The following is a 15,253-nucleotide window of genomic DNA, read 5'->3' on the forward strand; positions in this document are numbered from 1 at the left end:
GTCCCAAAAAAATCGCACAGAAATTGACTGAACAGCGCCCCTTAGAAAGTGAAAAAAAACCCTCTCCATAAAGCTTAGTTTATCGTACAGTTATGAAATTTGGTACATTTGTAGTACTTAACAGTCCGCACAGAAAAGTCTCTTGCAAGCATGGTCGATAGCAAACAGGAAGTCGGCCATTTTGGGTTGAAATGGCGATTTTTGGCCGTTTTTGCCGTTTTTAGGGTCCGTTTCTGATTGGATTGCTCGATCATTTTTCGCACGATCATCTCAAAAATGGTGTAAAATTGCTCAGAAGGGATGGGCAAACAAAATGAGACAAGGATTCTGAGTTTTCGTATATGCTGATGGGGCGGGGCCAGGCCTCGAAGTTTGACTACTCGCCAACAAAATTTTAACTGCTATAACTTCATAACTGAATGGAATAGAGTTACCAAACTTTCTGTGGTCATTCGTCATCAACCCACAAAGAAAATTGAATGGTCGGATGATTACATCACACAAGCCCCGCCCCCTCAGGACCAAGCAGGTAACTGAAGACAAGTTGGGGTTGCTTGGCGTCACTTTATGGGAGTTTTCTGCAGAAGGCGGGGCTGTGGCGGCGCGGCGAAGTCAGGCGTACAGACGTGGCCTTACGTTTGCCTCCCATTTCGTGATTTCTACAGATATCGCCACGAAACCTCTTGGGAGTGATCCTAGTCCGGCCCCCCAAATAATTTGATGTGAACATCCGGTGGGCGTGGCCTATTTTCTGAAATAGCGCCCCCTAGGACCATTAAAACTGTCAGCCCCAAGCCATGCTTTGACTGAGGAGTACGAAATTTGGTACACTAATGTGGTGTCTCAGTACCTACAAAAAAGTCTCTTGGAGCCAAGTGTAAAGTTGCACAGGAAGGCGGCCATTTTGGTCCAAGTACGCGATTTAGTGGTTTTCGCACACGTTGTTTGGAGAGTGATGCTCCATCGCCCTTTTCACCAATCGCCTTCAAACTTCTGCTATATACTCTTAAGACAGAAAGGAAAAAATTCAACCGTCGGATTTTAAATAAGTATAACGATGTGGGCGTGGCTAAGCCTCAAACTTTGACATGTCGCCACGCCACTCTTTTTTTCACAGCTCCCTATTGGACTCCTTTTACCCAATCACCAGCAATCTCTGGCAAATAGCAGCTGACAAGTTGAGGTCACTTGGTCTATAGTACTGGCAGGTTTTGAAAAAAGGCGGGGCTTTGGGAGCATGGCGAAATTCGCCATCACGCCATGGCAATACGTTTGCCTCTCATTTCTTCAATTATCATGACATCGCCACAAAATGTCAGGTGAGTGATCCTACTCTGACCCCCAATAGAATTGGGCAGCAGAAATTTGTGGGCGTGGCCTATTTTCTGAAATAGCGCCCCCTAGGACCATTAAAACTGTCAGCCCCAAGCCTTGCTTTGACTGAGGAGTACGAAATTTGGTACACTAATGTGGTGTCTCAGGACCTACAAAAAAGTCTCTTGGAGTCAAGTGAGAAGTCGCACAGGAAGTCGGCCATTTTGGTCCAAGTACTGGATTTAGTGGTTTTCGCACACGTTGTTTGGAGAAGGATGCTCCATCACCCTTTTCACCAATCACTTTCAAACATCTGTTATCCACTCTTAAGACATAGATGAAAAAATTCAACCGTCGGATTTTAAATAAGTATAAAGCTGTGGGCGTGGCTAAGCCTCAAACTTTGACCTGTCGCCACGCCACTCTTTTTTTCACAGCTCCCTATTGGGCTCCTTTTAACCAATCACCAGCAATCACTGGCTAATAGCAGCAGACAAGTTGAGGTCACTTGGTCTATAGTACTGGCAGGTTTCGAGTAAAGGCGGGGCTTTGGGAGCATGGCGAAATTCGCCATCACGCCATGGATATATGTTTGTCTCTCATTTCTTCAATTATTGTGACATCGCCACACAACTTCTGATGAGTGATCCTACTCTGACCCCCAATAGAAATGGACAGCTGAAGTTTGTGGGCGTGGCCTATTTTCTGAAATAGCGCCCCCTAGGACCATTAAAACTGTCAGCCCCAAGCCATGCTTTGACTGAGGATCACGAAATTTGGCACACTAATGTAGTGTCTCAGGACCTACAAAAAAGTCTCTTGGAGCCAAGCGCAATGTCGCACAGGAGGTCGGCCATTTTGGTCCAAGTACGCGATTTAGTGGTTTTCGCACACGTTATTAGGAGAATGATATCTCGTCGCACTTTCCACCGATCACCTTCAAACTCCTGCTATATACTCTTAAGACATAGAGGAAAAAATTCAACCGTCGGATTTTAAATAAGTATAAAGGTGTGGGCGTGGCTAAGCCTCAAACTTTGACCAGTCGCCATTACGTTACTTGACTTAATAACTCCCATGTGCATGATCAGATCAATTTCAAACTTTGTCTGTGTGATCACTGACCACATCTCAAGACAGTGACAATGTGGACAGCTGGCATCACCTAAGCCCCGCCCCCTGACTACAGGAAGTCTACTGTTTTATGGTGAAATGCCCATATTTGTCCCCTCTAATTTAGTCAACATGACACTAAGGTCATGCACTGTCTTCATGATGTTGTAATGACCATTCAGATCTGATAGCTTTTCAGAAAGGGAGGGGCTTTGATGCCATGGCGAATTCTGGCGTGACGCTGTGACCTTACGTTTGACTGTAACTTCCACTAACAGCCTCCGATCTGCCCGAGACTGAACATCACATCACCAGTGTGGTAAAGATAGAGTATCTCCTAGTGGTGAGACGTGTAATGGTGGGCTCAGAGGGGATGCTGAGTCAGGGTGAGATGTGGACGAGGAGGCCGTTCACGGTTTCTGGTGTCGGGGTGGTTGACTTTCTGTTCTGCCAGACGTGCCCTGGTGCCCCCGGCTGCCGGCCTGGATGGAGAAGCGCGGAGCTGGGTTTGGAGAGTGTCGGGGATGGAGCGGAGGGGGTGCGGAAGGAGGGCGAGCAGCTTCGCTGCGAGGGCCGAACGACGCTGCTTGCAGCTTTAATTATCATTATCATTGTTATTATTATTACGGTTTGGGGGATCAATTAAGAACAAAAGAGAAAAAAATAATAAATCACCGTTTGCTCATTTTCAGCTCTTCAAAAAACTTTTTCTGAATAAAAAAAATGACGTTTTAAAAATTAACGACCCTTTTTTCTTTTAATTAATGAAATTTACTATCTAAAAACGGGCATTAAAATTCAGAATAGGCTTATAAATGTTGAGAAATCTCCTTTAAATGTTAAATATTCGTGTTTAAGATCAATTTCTGTTAAATAAAAATAAAGTCAATCATTTGATAAGAATATTATTAAAAATGTCTAAACATCAGAAATAATGTAAATATTTTATGCTGCTTTGGGCCAGATTCCCCACCATCATACACACACACACACACACACACACACACACACACACACACACACACACACACAGAGGCGGAGCTGGCCTAAATGGCGCCCTGTGCGAGATCCCCCGTGACGCCCCCCCCCCCCCCCCACACACACACACACACACACACAAGAAAAAAAATTACACCTACAACTTTGTTTCAAATTGCGTGGAGTGTATTATATATAACAACGTTTGCTAACTGAATACAACATCCAGCTCCTGGCCACCTTCTCACCACTTGTCAAAGTTCTACTGAAATAGTGATGATGACAACACCTGCCATCGCCTTCATTCCTGGGAAATATGAAAGTAGTTGGCACCTTGGTAGGTCCTCCTCGAACTAGCTCTGTGCGTATGTTGTCGGTTATTGGTGATGGTCTGAAGAAAGAGGCTCATCATCACCTTCACTGGGACTCATTGGTTGATCGTTCAGGCTTCTCTATTGACAGAAAACAGAAGCGTAACTCAACACATTGCTATGTGGACCATTTCACATATTCTATTAAAATACAATATGTGACATTCAAATTTCTTTAATGTTTGCAGGACACAAACACACACACACACACACACACACACACACACACACACACACACACACACACTTGTGCAAAACTTACCTGACATATCTTGTTGGGGAGACGTGGCAGCTGGCTGTCCCTCATCAAGTTCACATATACTGGTAGGTCTCTCTATTGACAGAAAATGGAAGCATAACTCACCACATTGCTATATGGAACAATTCCCCTATTCTGTGAAAATACTATTTAAATGTCTATAGCTAAATGTTTGCTGGACACACACACGTGTGCACAACCCACCTAAAGTATCTTCCTGGGCAGATGTGGTGCCAGCAGACTCTCCCTCCTCAAGTTCAAATACTGGCCTACTGTTATGAGCAGTGGAGGTAGATGGCTGTTCCTTAGTGGCAGCTAATGGCATCCCAAAATATCTGCGTAGGGCTCCTGATGTTGCATAAAACAAACAATACAATCTTCATGTCACGTCTGTTGCTTAAGCATTTTAATTAATATGTTACAATGAGCATTTACAGTTTTCAGCAGTGGTGGAAAGAATTCTGAAAATCTGTACTCAAGTACAAGTACTGTTACATTGCTAAAATATTACTCATTTACAAGTAAAAGTACTGGTGTTAGAGAAATACTCAAGTAAAAGTACAAATTATTCATAAAAACCTCAGAGTATTATTTATTTTTAACGGCTGATGTCACCATCGCTTCTCCAGACTGGGGCTGCCTGGAAATTGTGTGTTTTCCTTTACCAAAAGTTGAAATACCAACAATCAATTAATCATTAATAATTAATATGATACAAAACAAGTGTTTTTCCCTCGTTTATTTGTCATTTTAAGTTTTTATTTCCTTATTCAGCACATGTCTCCGGCACACAAAGAACTAAATGACAAGAGGAGCCACGACTATTGTTTAAATATCCATGAATCCATTTTAACTGGTTAAATTCTTCAACTCTCCCACGCTGCTTCAAGGTCACTGTGAGTTAACATAGCCGCAGTGTGCTGTGCAGCACACTTAACGCAACACGATGACATCATCGACTTGTACAGTGCTGAAAGGCGAGACAGTCTCAACTTTCAGCTAAAAAAAAGACCGCTCTAGCTATTATAGTTTTTATTTTATGGCAGTTTACAGTATAAAGGGGATCTTACTAGCAGGGCACCTCCAGCGGCCCGCTGCCGCTCCGTTTTTCGTGGGGTAAATAATACGTAGCTCATTTCCCGAGTCCAAATAGAAAGGCGAATGGCGCCGGCGCGAGACCTGCCGCCCGCCGTCAATGTATTTCAGCAAAATTCTCAAAGACTCATTTTAATTTGATAGCGTTGGATATCAGCCTTTCGGTTTTCCCACTCTTAGCTTTTCATAAAAGCTCATTTGGCAAAGAAAAAGCTAGCGGTTGGAAGTAGTTCTAAATACATGCAACGTAAGAAGCTAGCAAAAGACATTTGAAGGCATCATCATAGCACCATGCAAAACGTACAGATTAGAGAGGTTAGTTAATCAATAAGTTGGGGGACAGGCGGGAAAAATACCAACTAAATAATAAAGAGATGCATACCTGCATCTTTTCCTCGTTTCTCCTCCTCTTCTTTTCTTTTTTTCCGAAATTGGGCACCAGATGGCTTTGACCGCTTCTTCTCCATTATGTTTGTGAGCGGTGATATGTGAAACGGTACCTGTATCCCTCCATCATCACTCTCCGAGATCCCTCCGCCCCCCACCTGAAGAAGGGCGCTATAGAGCGCACTACAGAGGCGCGGCGGACACAAGGGGGCGCAATAAAATCCCAATATAAACGCAAACAATGACTTTGTTGTGCTTTTATTACAGAAATATTATTATTATCATCACTCATCACTATTATTATTATGAAGAACATGTGATTTCTATGTTTTGTTGATGTATCGGTTGATGGAAGAAAAAAAAAAAAAAAAAAAAAAAAAAAAGAAATTAAATGCCGCCCCCTCCAGACTGCCGCCCTGTTCGGCCGCACATGTTGCACATATCAAGCTCCGCCACTGCACACACACTGACACACACACACACACACACACACACACACACACACACACACACACACACACACACACACACACACACCTCCCCTCCCATGTATTATTTCTGTTTGAACCAAAGAGCTTCGAGGCTGAGAGCCTGTTGACGTCAGCTAACTTCTCCAGCAGCTGAGGAGGAGGAGGAGTGGGGGAATGAGACGCTGGATGTGGAGGTCTGACTGTGGAGGACCGTCTTTTCTGCGGGACTTTGTGGACCTGCGTCCAGTTCTGCGGGACTGAAGGTGGGTTCAGTCAGGATTTCTCACACCCGTTGTCCGTGCTGCGTATGTCCGCTCCTGTGCGTCTCTCTGTCCAGTTGCTCCGGTAAACAGTGTTGTTTGCGTCTTTCGGACATTGCTCTGTTTGGATTTTCTTCATCTGCTGTTGAATCCAAAACTAATCTGGATTGTTTGGGACTCGTTTCCAGCTTTTGTTTGGATTTGTAGCCTTCTTCTTTTCTTCAAACCTAACGGGAAACTTTGTTGCGCAATAAGTCGGTGCAAGTGCAAACGCTCTTGGACCTGCTCAGCTGACTTTTAAGAGATCTTTGTCCTTCAGAACTTTTTAACAGCCCATTAACCCGTTTCTCCGAACCTGCTCGGGTTTAATCATTGCTTCCTCCGTGGAGTCGCTGTGTTTGCACGTTTTTGGTGGCGCTGTTGCGCGCAAATTTTCCATTAATATAAAAAATACAAAATGCCTCAGAAACTCATGTTAAAATAAACAAACACTTAGATTGTGTTGTATTCAAGCCGGGTAACAAAAATTACACAAAACATAAAATTTTTATTTCACATTTTTTCTTGTCACCAATTTCCCTAAAAAAATAAAAGCATCAAAATCCCCTGGATCGGAATGGTCTTTTTCCCCCGAAATCTAAAAAATGTGAATGTTTTAAATGTTGAATATGTAATTTATTTGCATTATTTGTAAGACCTTTTAGTAGTTCTCATTTTAAAGTGTTTTTCTGCATCAGAATTCCAGAAATGTCATCTTGCATCCAATGATTACCTTAGTGAACAGGTGCTTCCCTTTACCCAATCAGGTGCCCTCCTCCTGATTGGTTGCCTGAATGTTCCTAAATTACTGTCAAAGGTCACAGAAAAAAATCACTTTTAGGATCTTTTACTTGATGAAAATCCCAAATCTTACCCAAAACAAAATGATTACAAAGGATTAGAGGTAGCCACTTCTTCTTCGCTTTAGGTGCTTGCTAATACTGTTTCACTGCCACTTGTTGGATAAAAAAGTAATCTCAATCGGTTCCAGAGAACTTTGCATGGTACATAACCTTTATTAAACAAACATACGGACGTTTTCACTGAAAAATGGTCTAAAAAAGCAAACAAGCTCCTGGCTCTATTTATTAGTGTCCAAATGATCAACTAGTTCATATTTATTTTCAGACAAAACATAATTTTAACCTTTTCTAATCTTCCAACAGGAACATATTTATTTTATATCTCATTTGTTTTGTAGCTTAAGCAGGAAATTCTATTTTTAGGAAGGCCATTGTTCTCTTTAATGTCATCTTGTGGAACTTTTGTGTGTGTGTGTGTGTGTGTGTGTGTGTGTGTGTGTGTGCGTGCTTCGGTTGTGAAATCTTGGTTTTGGAACAAACTGGCTGGAGCCGGCAGAGTCTCATACTGTTAAAATCAGCATGAGTTAGCCTTCAGGCTTCTGCAGATTGCTGATCAGGACAGCAGTTTTTAATGTTCTCACCCCACTGCTGGGAATAGATCAAGGCGGTTCTGCTGATTTGATTTAAATTAAAGAAAAATGAAGATCATGTAGGTTTAATAGCGAAGCCTATTTCAGCTCTGTGACACCGATGGTTGTTGCTGCCTGTCTCTATGGTTGGATTAGACTTTTATTGAATGTGTTGCATCAGTATGAACATTTTTTTCTGCATTTAGGTTTTGACATTTGCTTTATTTGTTCTTTTAAAACATCTACATTTGTGCAGTGTCAACACATTAAACTGACATTTCCCATTATCCTTCAACAGTCTGTGCAAAAATAATCAGCCTTTCTTTGGAATTAACAGATCAGTCTGTCTATGGATCAGTTTACTGGTTCTTTACCGAAGCCACTGAGCTGCAACAGAAAAGCTACAATTGAGTTCTCAAAACATTTGTGAGCACCTCAGTAAGGTTGCATGGTCCTCTAAGTCATTCGAAATATGGACGAGGCAAAATAAATGCCTTTGTAAATGCAAGACTATGACAATAAAAAACAGCTTTTGCAAAAATGCAATAAAACATGTTGGTTGACCATCTTTATTTGGAATTGTGTTGATCTGATCTGATCATACTTTTCCTTCTGTCCACCGGACATGTGAGTGTCACATTTTGGATGTGTCCCAAATCTCCACAGTTCAGATTTAGCCAGACAGGAAGTTAAATACTAAAGCAGTGTAAAACATCCAGAAACTTACAAAATAAAAGTCACCTGCAGATCTTCCAGTTGCTTCAAGGTGTGGAAAACTGAAAAAACCTTATTTAATGATTATTTCTGATTATAACCAGTCACTCTGAGTTTTTCAAGTAGGCTGAACATGAAAATAGTCTCCTACACCTATCTCCTACATTAGCTTCGGATAGAAAACAGACGGTGAAACTCTAGGATTAGAAAATCCTGACAGATCTACGTCACTCTGTCACTTAACATGTATGGACTCACCCATCTGGACTCATGACGGGGAAGGCCGTCGTTGGTTTAGTGTCCAGGAATCAGCAGAGAACATCTTTAGATGAAGCTAACCGTTAGCGTTAGAAACTACCACACTGCACAACTCTTCCAGACTTGTGTTATTAGTGGAGATAAAACATCAGTGTTGCAGCTCAAACAGTCAGTGGTAGAGTTGTGTTGCTCTCTCACCTCTGATAAAAGGAAATAAGACTGATACAGGCACTTCTGGGCTTTCTTTGCCCCCGAGAATGACTTAAGTCATTCATTCCTACTAGAGACCACTGCAAATGTATTGATTAAACAAGTGTTCAACAAACAAGTGTGTCAGACCTCTGTAGCCGAGGCAAACAGAACAGAAAATAAACCAGTCGTTTCGAAACAGGAACTGGGAACTAAAAGATGGAAATTGTAACACTGGTGTTTGTTCTGATCTCATTTTATTCAGACTTGACCAAATTTAACCCAAAGATGCAGAAGCTCTGTGTTCAGTGGAAACAGTTTATGTTTAAAATGCGTGTGTGTGTGTGTGTGTGTGTGTGGTGAACACGATTGTTCACCCGCTGAGCTGAATCAGATGTCTTCTCGTGTGTCTCCTCATCGGCGCAGACGCTGCAGGATTAGAAATTCTTTCCTCCTAATTTATTTGTTTTTTAACCTCTGATGCAGCACATCTGCTTGCTTTGTTCCAGAAGCAGTAAAGATGAATGTTTGACCCATTTTTTTGGCCCATCTTCTTCCCAGCCTTCCTCTATTGTTTTAACTCTGTCTCAAACAAGAGACATCAGATCTCAGAGTGGGATATTTGTCTCCACTAAATACTGATGGGACACGGCAGATTAATTAGGCTGATTATTGTCTAGAATGCAGTGTGTGTGAGATTGGAGAAAGGATGGATGAATGCTTTTCAGTGATGAGGCGTAAACCCCGCCTACACACCGCTGCATAATCATGGTGTTTTTACAAGTGCTGATTTTTTGTTCACAACTAAAATGAGGAAGACATATATTTGCTCGTACAGCAGCAAAGTGAATCCGGCCTTCCCCTGTAGTACCACTGATGGTCTAACAAAATCCAAGATGTATTTTTTTTAAATGTCTTGAATAGGGATGCGCATAGTTAACTGGTCATTTGCTGTTAAGTTTGTAACCGGGTCAAATCGTTTTTCCTGGTTAACTGCCAGCTGAGCTTACGTTCTTCTGCTGTGCATGAGTGTAATGTATTTTTTGCCATCAGAGGGTGCACTATCAAAACCACAGAAGAAGAGCTTGTCACATGATCAAATTAGTTTACTCAAAGGCCCAATCCCATCACTGACACTGCGGTCTTCAGCAAAGTGCACTCGGAGAAAGTGCGCTGTAAGGCTTCGAGTGCGTGGTACACAAGTAGGGCTGGGCAATAAATCGAAAATTTATCGTTATCGAAATTTCTGTCTCTTATCAAGATCATTTTTCCCATGTCAATAAATGTGATAATAAAAAAATGAAAAGATGTGTGTAGGTTGGCAACATTCATGCCCCTTTAAGAAGCTGTACCACCTTGAGTCACGTAAAAATGTGACTGAATGTAATACATGTGACACCCCCATCTATTGGACAACTTTTGTTTCCGCGCATACCTGTAGTTATCATCCGTTTATCGTTATTGAGGTGAAATCCTCAATATATCGTGATATTGATTTTAGGCCGTATCACCCAGCCCTTTACACAAGTGTGCAAATAAGTGCCGAATTGAGATGGAGTGTTGCTCCATCGACCGCAACATATGCCGGTATGCTGGTTGCTGTGATACTTTTGAAAAAACCTTTATTAACAACTTTCAAACAAACAACCAAACCAAACAATTATTTGACATAAATTTACATTCATTGCTGCTTTGTCTAAAAGTATCAGAGCACCAACTAATCATCCTGAAATTTGGATACATATTTTCAGAAAAGGCACTTAAGCCTTTTCTCCCACTGCAATGGCTTGTGGGTAATACACAAGTCTTCATCTCTGTAGATCAAGGGTTCAAAATGCTATTTGCACTTTTATTCCTCCTGCTGTCTTCTCCTTCTCAGCATCAGACTCAAAAGCAAACTGCACTATAGCAATGTCTTCAATGTCTTGCAAAAACTGAAAATGGGACAGGGAGCAGTGAGCCGCAAGTCTTAAGGGATGAAGAACAAAGTCAGTATTTTTAAATTGTCTTCAACTCAATTTCAGTGGATCAAGAAGTGTAAGGAATATGAGAATACTTGAGCGGATTTGGGACAAAGTAAGGTATAATTTGCACTATCGGGGACTAATGAGATGTCATGGGAAAATGTGCAAGATACATACACAAATGTAGCCATTTTTGCACAGTTTTGACATCTGACAGGTTTGTTTTCACATCCTTTCATCTTCATGAGAGTTATGTAAAATGTTATTTTTTATTCCTCAATCATTTCTTAAAGTAAGTGGATGATTTCAAGTTTGTTCAGCCATCGGGAACTTCTCATTGCACAATGATACTGAAGCAAATCAATCGATTCTAAAACCAAATAATTCCACTGTGACGTGTTCACGAAAAAAGGCCTACAGTGTTGACAAAACCTCACACACACCTCTTTGTGTTTGTCCTCAGAACACCTCTCTCTATGCCATGACTGATAACATCGTTACCATCGGTTCATGCTCCCAGTGACTCACTGTCACCGGAAACTCCATTACAACAAGTTCATCTCTGCACCCAGAGCCGTTGGCTGTGACGGAGCGGCTCTGGAGCCGTCCACTCACAAACATCAAAGATATTTTAATCCATGCAGCTCTAAATTGAGCTGGAGGATTAGAAGTCTTATTCCTGGCTCAGTTTCCTCATGTCAGAAACATATTTTTTCTACCGACATTGAGATAATTGATATTCTTTTATCTTGTTTGGCTGTTGACTCTGAGAAATGTCAACGCTTTCGGTCCCTCCATCTTCAAGATTGAATTAATCCTCCGAGCAGCTATTAGCCGTCTTAATTAATCAGGGGTTTTGCAGATGAGACAGCTGAGGGCTTCTGCCAGTATTCTGTTGTTGTGTCTTTGTCTCACTTGTCTTTGCCTCTGATGAGACGGCCGATGTTTCATTGAACCGAGCCTCTCTCCACTGCTGATGAAGCTTCTTTGTTTTGTAGATGAGAGGATATTAGGACTCACAAAGACAAGTAAATAAATGTAGCCCAAGTCCCTGTTGTTTAACAAAGTTAACTTTGTGATGCTTTGGTGTCTCTGAACAATCATTCTTTTCCACTCTGGGCTGCATGAATCATTTTGAAAGAGCCACATTGTGAATCTGAAATGAACTGCTGCATTTTATGTGTTGTGCTTAATTGTTTTCTTGTGAGAATGAACATCTCAATATTTTCCTTGGAAGTGTTGCCATTGTCCTCCAATCCTCCAGTGGATGATGCAGCTGTCTAATGATTGTTCAAATCACTGATTAGATCATATCTCATGATAAGAGAGTCGAGGTGGCCGAACTAAAGTCTTCTTCGGTGAAGATTGCACAAGTGAAACTGTCAAGCTTACAAATGAAGCTCTAGAATTGTAGTGAATGACTGCGGTTCAATAGGCTCCGCCCTTTAAGCCTTGCTGCTATTGGATAAGTGTTCTCCCGATTAGCCAGTTACTGAAGAGCTTTCAATATATGTCCACCTACCACAGGCCCTGCTCCGGTATATAAGGAGAGCAAGCCCTTCATTCCTTTCCCATTTTCTCTTTGCTTGTTTTTCCCAGATTGGGCTGTTTCGAGGCGAACTCTTTCCAAGAGGTTCCCTTGCAGTGTGACTACACGCTGTGATTCTTTCATCACTCCCTCGCCTTGACTGCTCTCTCGCCCACGCAGCATACGAGAAAGATCTCAGTGCAGGGGAGAGGATACGATAAATTCTGATACTGAAATCCAGACAATATTTGCAAATGTCAATACCAAATTTAACTGGAAAATTCCAGCCACACGCTTCCAAAACACATCCAGTGTTATAGGGAGATCTTGTTGTTTTGTCAGAATGAAGGCGATAGAAACTGCTGCCACCTAGCAGTCGGAGTTTGAATTTCACCACAAAGACAAGAAATGCAGTGAAGGTTTTCAGGTCAATTCTCAACAAATATTAATACACTGCATTAAATTATTGATTTAGTATCATAACATGAAATATTGCAATATTTCAGCATTTAAATATTTTCTTACATCTCTAATTTAAAGTGCTGTTTTAAGCATTTTTACATACACATGGATGTTTATTTCATTTTAATTTTTACATTTGGGGATCACAAGGGTCATAATTGAAATGTGAGTTTTATTCAAACATACCATTTTTTTCAAACATATTTTCTTAAGTTATGGTCAGTGCATGCGTTACACTGGTTTATTATTCTGTCTTCAATTCAATTCAAAAATAGAGGGAAATTGATTGCTGTAGTAGCTCATAATAATAATAATAATAATCAAGTCACCAAAGAGTTATTGTATATTACAATGGCTGTTGGCAGGAAGGATCTCCAGTAGCGGTCAGTGTTGCAGCCAAACTGAAGAAGCCTCTGACTGAAGACACTCTTCAGTTGTCGGACAGTCTTGTGAAGAGAATGCTCAGGGTTGTCCATCATTTTCTTGATTCTCTGGAGAATCCTTCTTTGCATGATCTCCTCCAGTGGTTCCACAGTCGTCCCCAGAACAGAACCAGCCTTTTTTATTAGGCTGTTGAGCCTTCTTGAATCTGAAAGTATTCTGATTACATTGTCTGGATAGTTGCACATAGATTATTCCATCATAATTTGTTCCAGAGTAGAAACTGATCAATAACATTAATCACATTACAGTTTGGGTCCCTCAGCATCACTGTGACTTGTGCACCCATCCATCCTTCACTGCATCATGTAGCAGAATCATAAAATTGGTTCTGTTTCATCTAAAGTGAATCAAGGTTGATCAGATTTCTGTTTACGTAGAATGTGACCTTTTTCCAGGTTAAAGTAATAAAAATATGCTGTTTCCATTAAAAATGGTTTCCTTCAGAGGAACCTCTTAATCAAGCGGATGTTGGAATGTTGATGTGTTTGAAAACGCAGCAGAAGGAGATGAGCTCAGCGAGGAGAGAGGGAGAGCAGCAGCAAAATAGTTTTCTGCCTTTGGGATATACATGAGATTAAGGGACTGGATTAAGATAATTCTTCTCTTTTCTATTCTTTAATTTTGGTGCTAAAATATTAAACAGCCTTTAGCCTTTGCGGAAGTTTCAGTTGGACACTCAGGACTTGAGGAATGTTTACAGGCGATCCTCAATAAGCGCTGTTTCAGCTGACTGTTTACCATTCATTCTCTGAAACATCTAATGAACTAAATAACTCGCCTAATTAGGATTGGAACAAGGTTCCTGGTCCTAATGAGACTTGCGGGATGAAAAATGCCTCCGTCTTGCTGGTCGCCACGACACAGAACAGGATGGAAATGCTTTTTCTGTGGGAAACTTCCCATTTGTGTCCAACGGTGTCTCAGCAGATCAGTACTTTACCATTCGGGCTGATTGCAGGGTGGCTCTGCCTCCGTCGATGCGATACGTGTTTGTTTAATTACACCAATAACACCTCATAGGTTTCTGTCTTATTTGTTGTTTTCAGTTGTTTCATTGCAACAGGTGGTGTTTTTAAAGGTCAGATGCTCGTGAGGAAAATGCTGAAATTTCCATTTTTATGCTGAAGCTGAACTCTGCCATGGAAATGGGGCGTTTCTGTTTTATTACTGATGTCCTTCTCCCAGCCTCATGTAGGTGGACATAAGTGTTTTTATGTTATTTTCCTACAGATCTGGTATATTTTTGTCGTTACTTTATAAAAGAAGTTGTTGAAAATGCTTCTGAATATTGTTTTTTCTAATTATGAAAACATTTTCTATAAAATTCTAGGACTACTCATTTATTAACCCTTTAAGCGCCAAAGTCGCAGAAATGAGCCCTCATGCAGTTAATACGTTACACAGTGGGGTGGCAGACACCTGTAACTTCAATCCAAGCAGCATTTGTGGGTGTGTTACTATTCAAATTCATGACGTATTTAGCGCTTGAACCCCGCCTTGTCAGAGCAGTCAGATCGAGTGAGAGCGAGCGAGTGGTGGAGGGAAAAAAAAAAAACTCAGTGCCGAGAGGAATGTTCAGTGCTGACGAAGCTCTTTGTCTAGTCAGTGTTGCCAACTTAGCGAATTTGTCACCATTTCTAACGACTTTTCAGACCCCCTGAATGACTATTTTTCAAAAAAGCGCCTAGCGACAATTCTGGTGACATTTCTGACCCCCCTCAACTACTTTGACTTCAACTTTGTAGCAGACTTTACCTGCAGATTAGCGATGCATCTGAAGCGACAGGACCGTCCTTCCTTCCAGAGAATCAGAAAGAAAATGATCTGCGCATGTGCTTGCAGCATGATCACGCTACCCCCGTTGGCCAATCAAACCTTTTGTGGGTTTTCTTTCACAAGAGACAGCCACTGGAGCTACATAAAGGGCGACCGCTCCTTCCGCCATCCTGCCTCATTTTGGCAGCTGAGCTCGGCTG

General features: G+C 41.5%; 1 protein-coding gene across 4 annotated transcripts in view; it reads left to right on the forward strand.

Moving 5' to 3' along the window:
* The first annotated feature begins 6,110 nt into the window (after positions 1 to 6,110).
* gulp1a (GULP PTB domain containing engulfment adaptor 1a) overlaps positions 6,111 to 15,253 on the forward strand; it is a 96,178-nt gene continuing 87,035 nt past the window's right edge. For 3 of the 4 annotated variants that reach the window (XM_015966840.3, XM_015966843.3, XM_070543916.1), the window contains exon 1: positions 6,111 to 6,250. The gene's annotated coding sequence lies outside the window, so the exon portion shown is untranslated. The remainder of the gene's footprint in view (positions 6,251 to 15,253) is intronic. The other variant, XM_015966845.3, reaches the window with a different exon arrangement.

The sequence above is a fragment of the Nothobranchius furzeri genome, chromosome 14, assembly GCF_043380555.1.
Source record: "Nothobranchius furzeri strain GRZ-AD chromosome 14, NfurGRZ-RIMD1, whole genome shotgun sequence".
NCBI classification, from domain to species: Eukaryota; Metazoa; Chordata; class Actinopteri; order Cyprinodontiformes; family Nothobranchiidae; genus Nothobranchius; species Nothobranchius furzeri.